The following is an 11,921-nucleotide window of genomic DNA, read 5'->3' as shown; positions in this document are numbered from 1 at the left end:
TGATTTAAAAGTTACTATTCTGAGAAAATGATTTTTATTATGAACATGAAACTATATCCAAAAATTATGGTTAAACTCAAAGTGGAAGTATGTTTTCTAAAATGGTCATCTAGACGTCGTTCTTTCGACTGAAATGACTACCTTTACAAAAACGACTTGTAACTTATTTTTCCTACTATAAACCTATACTTTTTCTGTTTAGATTCATAAAATAGAGTTCAATATGAAACCATAGCAATTTGATTCACTCAAAACGGATTTAAAATGAAGGAGTTATGGGTAAAACAATATTGGATAATTTTTCTCATTTTAGCTACGTGAAAATTGGTAACAAATCTATTCCAACCAAAACTTAATCAACTTGTATTGTATATTATGAAATCTTGAGATACCATAGACACGTATACAATGTTTCGACCTATCATGTCGACACATCTATATATATTTCGGAACAACCATAGACACTCTATATGTGAATGTTGGAGTTAGCTATACAGGGTTGAGGTTGATTCCAAAATATATATAGTTTGAGTTGTGATCAATACTGAGATACGTATACACTGGGTCGTGGATTGATTCAAGATAATATTTATCGATTTATTTCTGTACATCTAACTGTGGACAACTAGTTGTAGGTTACTAACGAGGACAGCCGACTTAATAAACTTAAAACATCAAAATATATTAAAAGTGTTGTAAATATATTTTGAACATACTTTGATATATATGTATATATTGTTATAGGTTCGTGAATCAACCAGTGGCCAAGTCTTACTTCTCGACGAAGTAAAAATCTGTGAAAGTGAGTTATAGTCCCACTTTTAAAATCTAATATTTTTGGGATGAGAATATATGCAGGTTTTATAAATGATTTACAAAATAGACACAAGTACGTGAAACTACATTCTATGGTTGAATTATCAAAATCGAATATGCCCCTTTTTATTAAAGTCTGGTAATCTAAGGATCTCAAGAAACCAGATACTCAATACATCCTGGAACGGGGAAGATGTACAAGGATATCAAGAAACATTTTTGGTGGCCGGGTATGAAAGCCGATGTTGCTAAATACGTAGGAGAATGTTTGACGTGTTCTAAGGTCAAAGCTGAGCATCAGAAACCATCAGGTCTACTTCAACAACCCGAGATCCCGGAATGGAAATGGAAAAACATTACCATGGATTTCATCACTAAATTGCCAAGGACTGCAAGTGGTTTTGATACTATTTGGGTAATAGTTGATCGTCTCACCAAATCAGCACACTTCCTGCCAATAAGAGAAGATGACAAGATGGAGAAGTTAGCATGATTGTATTTGAAGGAAGTCGTCTCCAGACATGGAATACCAATCTCTATTATCTCTGATAGAGATGGCAGATTTATTTCAAGATTCTGGCAGACATTACAGCAAGCATTAGGAACTCGTCTAGACATGAGTACTACCTATCATCCACAAACTGATGGGCAGAGAGAAAGGACGATACAAACGCTTGAAGACATGCTACGAGCATGTGTTATTGATTTCGAAAACAGTTGGGGATCGACATCTACCGTTAGCAGAATTTTCCTACAACAATAGCTACCATTCAAGCAATGAGATGGCGCCGTTTGAAGCACTTTATGGTAGAAAGTGCAGGTCTCCGATTTGTTGGAGTGAAGTGGGGGATAGACAGATTACGGGTCCGGAGATTATACAAGAAACTACCGAGAAGATCATCCAAATTCAACAACGGTTGAAAACCGCCCAAAGTCGACAAAAGAGCTACGCTGACATTAAAAGAAAAGATATAGAATTTGAAATTGGAGAGATGGTCATGCTTAAAGTTGCACCTTGGAAAGGTGTTGTTCGATTTGGTAAACGAGGGAAATTAAATCCAAGGTATATTGGACCATTCAAGATTATTGATCGTGTCGGACCAGTAGCTTACCGACTTGAGTTACCTCAACAACTCGCGGCTGTACATAACACTTTCCACGTCTCGAATTTCAAGAAATGTTTTGCTAAAGAAGATCTCACTATTCCGTTAGATGAAATCCAAATCAACGAAAAACTTCAATTCATTGAAGAACCCGTCGAAATAATGGATAGTGAGGTTAAAAGACTTAAGCAAAACAAGATACCAATTGTTAAGGTTCGATGAAATGCTCGTAGAGGACCCGAGTTCACCTGGGAGCGTGAAGATCAGATGAAGAAGAAATACCCGCATCTATTTCCAGAAGATTCGTCAACACCTTCAACAGCTTAAAATTTCGGGACGAAATTTATTTAACGGGTAGGTACTGTAGTGACCCGAACTTTTCCATGTTTATATATATTAATTGAGATTGATATTTATATGATTAAATGTTTCCAACGTGTTAAGCAATCAAACTTGTTAAGACTTGATTAATTGAAATATGTTTCATATAGACAATTGACCACCCAAGTTGACCGGTGATTCACGAACGTTAAAACTTGTAAAAACTATACGATGACATATATATGGTTATATATATAGTTAACATGTTTTTATTATAAGTATGTATCTCATTAGGTATTTTAACAATGAGTTATATACATAAAAATGAGACTATTAATTTAAGAAACTCGAAAACGATATATATAACGATTATCGTTATAACAACGTCTTACTAGGTACATATGAATCATATTAAGATATTGATACACTTGGTTAATTATGTTAAATGATAAGTAAATATATTATTAAGTGTATTAACAATGAAATACATATGTAAAAATAAGACTACTAACTTAATGATTTCGAAACGAGACATATATGTAACGATTATCGTTGTAACGACATTTAACTGTATATACATCATACTAAGATATATTATATATCATAATATCATGATAATATAACAATTTAACATCTCATTTGTTATAATAAACAATGGGTTAACAACATTCAACAAGATCGTTAGGTTTCAAAACAACATTTACATGTAACGACTAACGATGACTTAACGACTCAGTTAAAATGTATATACATGTAGTGTTTTAATATGTATTCATGCACTTTTTAAAGACTTCAAGACACTTATCAAAATACTTCTACTTAACAAAAATGCTTACAATTACATCCTCGTTCAGTTTCATCAACAATTCTACTCGTATGCACCCGTATTCGTACTCGTACAATACACAGCTTTTAGATGTATGTACTATTGGTATATACACTCCAATGATCAGCTCTTAGCAGCCCATGTGAGTCACCTAACACATGTGGGAACCATCATTTGGCAACTAGCATGAAATATCTCATAAAATTACAAAAATATGAGTAATCATTCATGACTTATTTACATGAAAACAAAATTACATATCCTTTATATCTAATCCATACACCAACGACCAAAAACACCTACAAACACTTTCATTCTTCAATTTTCTTCATCTAATTGATCTCTCTCAAGTTCTATCTTCAAGTTCTAAGTGTTCTTCATATATTTTACAAGTTCTAGTTACATAAAATCAAGAATACTTTCAAGTTTGCTAGCTCACTTCCAATCTTGTAAGGTGATCATCCAACCTCAAGAAATCTTTGTTTCTTATAGTAGATTATCATTCTAATACAAGGTAATAATCATATTCAAACTTTGGTTCAATCTCTATAACTATAACAATCTTATTTCAAGTGATGATCTTACTTGAACTTGTTTTCGTGTCATGATTCTGCTTCAAGAACTTCGAGCCATCCAAGGATCCGTTGAAGCTAAATCCATTTTTCCCTTTTCCAGTAGGTTTATCCAAGGAACTTAAGGTAGTAATGATGTTCATAACATCATTCGATTCATACATATAAAGCTATCTTATTCGAAGGTTTAAACTTGTAATCACTAGAACATAGTTTTGTTAATTCTAAACTTGTTCGCAAACAAAAGTTAATCCTTCTAACTTGACTTTTAAAATCAACTAAACACATGTTCTATATCTATATGATATACTAACTTAATGATTTAAAACCTGGAAACACGAAAAACACCGTAAAACCGGATTTACGCCGTCGTAGTAACACCGCGGGCTGTTTTGGGTTAGTTAATTAAAAACTATGATAAACTTTGATTTAAAAGTTACTATTCTGAGAAAATGATTTTTATTATGAACATGAAACTATATCCAAAAATTATGGTTAAACTCAAAGTGGAAGTACGTTTTCTAAAATGGTCATCTAGACGTCGTTCTTTCGACTGAAATGACTACCTTTACAAAAACGACTTGTAACTTATTTTTCCGACTATAAACCTATACTTTTTCTGTTTAGATTCATAAAATAGAGTTCAATATGAAACCATAGCAATTTGATTCACTCAAAACGGATTTAAAATGAAGGAGTTATGGGTAAAACAAGATTGGATAATTTTTCTCATTTTAGCTACGTGAAAATTGGTAACAAATCTATTCCAACCATAACTTAATCAACTTGTATTGTATATTATGTAATCTTGAGATACCATAGACACGTATACAATGTTTCGACCTATCATGTCGACACATCTATATATATTTCGGAACAACCATAGACACTCTATATGTGAATGTTGGAGTTAGCTATACAGGGTTGAGGTTGATTCCAAAATATATATAGTTTGAGTTGTGATCAATACTGAGATACGTATACACTGGGTCGTGGATTGATTCAAGATAATATTTATCGATTTATTTCTGTACATCTAACTGTGGACAACTAGTTGTAGGTTACTAACGAGGACAGCTGACTTAATAAACTTAAAACATCAAAATATATTAAAAGTGTTGTAAATATATTTTGAACATACTTTGATATATATGTATATATTGTTATAGGTTCGTGAATCAACCAGTAGCCAAGTCTTACTTCCCGACGAAGTAAAAATCTGTGAAAGTGAGTTATAGTCCCACTTTTAAAATCTAATATTTTTGGGATGAGAATATATGCAGGTTTTATAAATGATTTACAAAATAGACACAAGTACGTGAAACTACATTCTATGGTTGAATTATCAAAATCGAATATGCCCCTTTTTATTAAAGTCTGGTAATCTAAGAATTAGGGAACAGACACCCTAATTGACGCGAATCCTAAAGATAGATCTATTGGGCCTAACAAACCCCATCCAAAGTACCGGATGCTTATCGCCACATAAAGAGAATGATTGTGGTGATAGTCATGATAAGGACAAGGATCAGAACTGGATTAAGCATTTTCACAATCTTTTGGATGTATGAACTAAGAAAGAAAGTATAGGAATGGTGAGGATAATGGAACGGAAGAGCTTAATTTATAGTGGAAATATCATACAGAGTAATCGAGGCAGATCACCGTATTTAATTATAGAGATCTTAATTTCCTTACTCGCTGAAGAAGCAAATCTTTTAGATTTTGAAGATTTTCTTTAAATCCCTTGAATTTCGGAATTCAACCCTGACTACGTCAAAAGTTAAGACGCACCTTATTTTCTAAATTTAACCCTGTTTACGTCAAAAGCTAAGGAAAATCTTATTTTTCTTCAATTCACTCTTTTGCGATAGCTTCATTTGTATCCTTAGAATAATCGAATTATTTTATCCTTATTATTCAATGATGATAAACCTCTAATTATCCACTCATATTGGTCATGAAAACATTTTTATTGTTAGCCATGACCACCTCACTCAAATTTCGGGACGAAATTTCTTTAACGGGTAGGTACTGTGATGACCCGGGAATTTCCGATTAAATTTAAACTTAATCTTTATATGATTTCGACACGATAAGCAAAGTCTGTAATGTGAGTATCAGAATTTTTGAACTGTTTACATTGATAACATTTACCCTTCGACTATGTCCGATGATTCACGAACGATTGTGTGTAAATATATATATATATATATATATATATATATATATATATATATATATATATATATATATATATATATATATATATATATATATATATATATATATATATATATATTAAATTTTCAAATGTGTTATTATATAAAATAAAGTATTACATAATTAATAATATGCAAGGTTAGTATATTAAATGTAATTACAAGTTAAGAATTAGTTGTGTTAGTAATATTATTGTTATTTTCAATACTAATATTAATATTAGTATTATTAGTATTATTATTATCATTAATGTTATTATTAATATTAGTATTATTATTATAAACATTATGATTAATAAATATCATCATTCTTGTTATTTATAATACTATTATTATTTATATTAATAATATTAAAAGAGTTATTATTATTAATATATATATTTATATTTATTAATTATTAATATTAATATTAATGATATATAAAAAATGGATAGTACACAGACAGTTTCCAAAATCAGTTGCAGATCACTCTCAACTTTTATCAATTTTTGTTTCTTGTCTACAATTTGTTATCTGTCAATTTCAAGGTACATTACAGAATAAAATTTATTCCTTATATAGATATATGCATTTGAGAAAGATAGAAAACTAAAAATAAGCTCGACACTCTGTACATTCATCTTTTTCACCATATTTTGATTTCGAATGAATTTCCAAAATGTAATAATGCAGTCTTGTTAGGAATCATCTATCTAAACTATCTGTAAGTTTTCAATCTTCAATTCTTTCTATCAATTTCTAATTTGAGAGTCAAAGTTTTGGTTTTCAAAGTCAACTAAGTGTTCCTGAATCAAATTCGAGTTTGTTTTGATATCTCCAGTTAATTTGATGATTCATAAAGTTTATAGGAATGATTTGCAACACAATTCATGTTGTAATCATAACCTATAACACTCTTAATCTAAAAATCAATTTTTGAGTTCTTGAGTTCTTCACAGTAATATACACTAACGTAAATTCGAAACAAATTTCAAAAACTAAAAATGCAGAGTTGTTAGGAATCATTTACTTAAACTTCCTGCAAAATCTCAAGTTCCAATTCTTAATAACGAATTCGAATTTGCGAGTCAAAGTTAAATTTTCAAAAGTCAACTGTTTTGTTCTTGGAGAAATTAGAGCTTGTTTTGATATTTTAAGTTAAATTGATGATTTTGATAGATTTTAGGAATGATTTGAAACATGTTTCATGTTGTAAAGATTGTCCAAAACGAACTCAAAATTGAAAACAAATTTTTTTTTTCCTAGCTACAAGCAAAAGATTTTTTTTGTTTTTTTTTCTCATTTTTTTTATATCATGAACACAATTTTTTTTTTTTTTGTTTCATGTTGTTTACAAGTCATAAATGAAAACCCAATCGATTGTTGTTGAGTTTTTGCCCCCTGTTTGATTTTAAACTTGGTGAAGAAGATGATGAACTAAGATGAAAGAAATACTAGATATGTATGTTTGAGTTGCCTTATAAGTCAGAAAAACATGGATGGCAGAATGGTTAAGTGTGTTTGCGGGTGGGCGAGTGGTCTCGAGTTCGAGCTCTGTTTGGGGCATTTTTTTTAGAAAAGCTCTTTGAAGGTAGTTCTCATTTCTAAAATTAATATTATTATTATTATTATTGTTATTATTAGTAGTAATATAATTATTACTATTATTATTACTAAAATAAGAATTTATGATCATTTAATAGTATTGTTATTATGATTGTTATTATTAGTATTATAAATATTATTATCACCATATAAGTATGATAATCATTATTATCATTATTATTACTAGTATCATGCTATTAGAATTATTATTATTACCCTTAGTCAGGTATTTCTACGATTATTAATTTTGCAAAACAAAAGATATATATGTAAATATATTATAACATAAAATATACTAATATTACATAAAAATTATGTTTCAACTAATATTATTGATATAACATTAATTAAATATCAAATAAGTATCATAATATATTATAAGAATAATTAAAACATAACAAATATATAAACTTAATTGATTTATACTATAATGTGTTAATACTTGATATAGGTTCGTGAATCCGAGGCCAATCCTGCATTGTTCAATGTCGTCATATGTATTTTTACTACAAAATACATTATAGTGAGTTTCATTTGCTCCCTTTTTAATTGCTTTTGCAATATATATTTTTGGGCTGAGAATACATGCGCAACTTTTATAAATGTTTTATGAAATAGACCCAAGTAATCGAAACTACATTATATGGTTGAATTATCGAAATCGAATATGCCCCTTTTTATTAAGTCTGGTAATCTAAGAATTAGGGAACAGACACCCTAATTGACGCGAATCCTAAAGATAGATCTATCGGGCCCAACAAGCCCCATCCAAAGTACCGGATGCTTTAGTACTTCGAAATTTATATCATGTCCGAAGGAGGATCCCGGAATGATGGGGATATTCTTATATACATATTGTGAATGTCGGTTACCAGGTGTTCAATCCATATGAATGATATTTTTGTCTCTATGCATGGGACGTATGATTATGAGAAATGGAAGTATGAAATCTTGTGGTCTATTAAAATTATGAAAGGATTATTTATGTTAAACTAATGAACTCACCAACCTTTTGGTTGACACTTTAAAGCATGTTTATTCTCAGGTATGAAAGAAATCTTCCGCTGTGCACTTGCTCATTTTAGAGACATTACTTGGAGTCATTCAGGACATATTTCAAAAGACGTTGCATTCGAGTCGTTGAGTTCATCAAGATTATTATTAAGTCAATTATACTGAAATGTCCCGTTCTTATTGATTAAAAACGTTCCATATTAATTGATTTCGTTGCGAGGTTTTGACCTCTATATGAGACATTTTTCAAAGACTGCATTCATTTTTAAAACAAACCATAACCTTTATTTCATAGATAAAGGTTTTAAAAAGCTTTACGTAGATTATCAAATAATGATAATCTAAAATATCCTGTTTACACACGACCATTACATAATGGTTTACAATACAAATATGTTACAACAAAATAAGTTTCTTGAATGCAGTTTTTACACAATATCATACAAGCATGGACTCCAAATCTCGTCCTTATTTAAGTATGCGACAGCGGAAGCTCTTAATAATCACCTGAGAATAAACATGCTTAAAACGTCAACAAAAATGTTGGTGAGTTATAGGTTTAACCTATATATATCAAATCATAATAATAGACCACAAGATTTCATATTTCAATACACATCCCATACATAGAGATAAAAATCATTCAAATGGTGAACACCTGGTAACTGACATTAACAAGATGCATATATAAGAATATCCCCATCATTCCGGGACACCCTTCGGATATGATATAAATTTCGAAGTACTAAAGCATCCGGTACTTTAGATGGGGTTTGTTAGGCCCAATAGATCTATCTTTAGGATTCGCGTCAATTAGGGTGTCTGTTCCCTAATTCTTAGATTACCAGACTTTAATAAAAAGGGGCATATTCGATTTTGATAATTCAACCATAGAATGTAGTTTCACGTACTTGTGTCTATTTTGTAAATCATTTATAAAACCTGCATATATTCTCATCCCAAAAATATTAGATTTTAAAAGTGGGACTATAACTCACTTTCACAGATTTTTACTTCGTCGAGAAGTAAGACTTGGACACTGGTTGATTCACGAACCTATAACAATATACACATATATATCAAAGTATGTTCAAAATATATTTACAACACTTTTAATATATTTTGATGTTTTAAGTTTATTAAGTCAGCTGTCCTCGTTAGTAACCTACAACTAGTTGTCCACAGTTAGATGTACAGAAATAAATCGATAAATATTATCTTGAATCAATCCACGACCCAGTGTATACATATCTCAGTATTGATCACAACTCAAACTATATATATTTTGGAATCAACCTCAATCCTGTATAGCTAACTCCAACATTCACATATAGAGTGTCTATGGTTGTTCCGATATATATATAGATGTGTCGACATGATAGGTCGAAACATTGTATACGTGTCTATGGTATCTCAAGATTTCATAATATACAATACAAGTTGATTAAGTTTTGGTTGGAATAGATTTGTTACCAATTTTCACGTAGCTAAAATGAGAAAAATTATCCAATCTTGTTTTACCCATAACTCCTTCATTTTAAATCCGTTTTGAGTGAATCAAATTGCTATGGTTTCATATTGAACTCTATTTTATGAATCTAAACAGAAAAAGTATAGGTTTATAGTCGGAAAAATAAGTTACAAGTCGTTTTTGTAAAGGTAGTCATTTCAGTCGAAAGAACGACGTCTAGATGACCATTTTAGAAAACATACTTCCACTTTGAGTTTAACCATAATTTTTGGATATAGTTTCATGTTCATAATAAAAATCATTTTCTCAGAATAACAACTTTAAAATCAAAGTTTATCATAGTTTTTAATTAACTAACCCAAAACAGCCCGCGGTGTTATTACGACGGCGTAAATCCGGTTTTACGGTGTTTTTCGTGTTTCCAGGTTTTAAATCATTAAGTTAGCATATCATATAGATATAGAACATGTGTTTAGTTGATTTTAAAAGTCAAGTTAGAAGGATTAACTTTTGTTTGCGAACAAGTTTAGAATTAACTAAACTATGTTCTAGTGATTACAAGTTTAAACCTTCGAATAAGATAGCTTTAAATGTATGAATCGAATGATGTTATGAACATCATTACTACCTTAAGTTCCTTGGATAAACCTACTGGAAAAGAGAAAAATGGATTTAGCTTCAACGGATCCTTGGATGGCTCGAAGTTCTTGAAGCAGAATCATGACACGAAAACAAGTTCAAGTAAGATCATCACTTGAAACAAGATTGTTATAGTTATAGAGATTGAACCAAAGTTTGAATATGATTATTACCTTGTATTAGAATGATAATCTACTGTAAGAAACAAAGATTTCTTGAGGTTGGATGATCACCTTACAAGATTGGAAGTGAGCTAGCAAACTTGAAAGTATTCTTGATTTTATGTAACTAGAACTTGTAAAATATATGAAGAACACTTAGAACTTGAAGATAGAACTTGAGAGAGATCAATTAGATGAAGAAAATTGAAGAATGAAAGTGTTTGTAGGTGTTTTTGGTCGTTGATGTATGGATTAGATATAAAGGATATGTAATTTTGTTTTCATGTTAATAAGTCATGAATGATTACTCATATTTTTGTAATTTTATGAGATATTTCATGCTAGTTGCCAAATGATGGTTCCCACATGTGTTAGGTGACTCACATGTACTGCTAAGAGCTGATCATTGGAGTGTATATACCAATAGTACATACATCTAAAAGCTGTGTATTGTACGAGTACGAATACGGGTGCATACGAGTAGAATTGTTGATGAAACTGAACGAGGATGTAATTGTAAGCATTTTTGTTAAGTAGAAGTATTTTGATAAGTGTCTTGAAGTCTTTAAAAAGTGTATGAATACATATTAAAACACTACATGTATATACATTTTAACTGAGTCGTTAAGTCATCGTTAGTCGTTACATGTAAATGTTGTTTTGAAACCTTTAGGTTAACGATCTTGTTGAATGTTGTTAACCCATTGTTTATTATAACAAATGAGATGTTAAATTATTATATTATCATGATATTATGATATATAATATATCTTAGTATGATGTATATACAGTTAAATGTCGTTACAACGATAATCGTTACATATATGTATCGTTTCGAAATCATTAAGTTAGTAGTCTTATTTTTACATATGTATTTCATTGTTAATACACTTAATAATATATTTACTTATCATTTAACATAATTAACCAAGTGTATCAATATCTTAATATGATTCATATGTACCTAGTAAGACGTTGTTATAACGATAATCGTTATATATATCGTTTTCGAGTTTCTTAAATTAATAGTCTCATTTTTATGTATATAACTCATTGTTAAAATACCTAATGAGATACATACTTATAATAAAAACATGTTAACTATATATATAACCATATATATGTCATCGTATAGTTTTTACAAGTTTTAACGTTCGTGAATCACCGGTCAACTTGGGTGGTCAATTGTCTA

The sequence above is a fragment of the Rutidosis leptorrhynchoides genome, chromosome 5 (assembly GCF_046630445.1).
Source record: "Rutidosis leptorrhynchoides isolate AG116_Rl617_1_P2 chromosome 5, CSIRO_AGI_Rlap_v1, whole genome shotgun sequence".
Taxonomy (NCBI): Eukaryota; Viridiplantae; Streptophyta; class Magnoliopsida; order Asterales; family Asteraceae; genus Rutidosis; species Rutidosis leptorrhynchoides.
Note: the sequence above shows the minus strand (reverse complement) of the source record.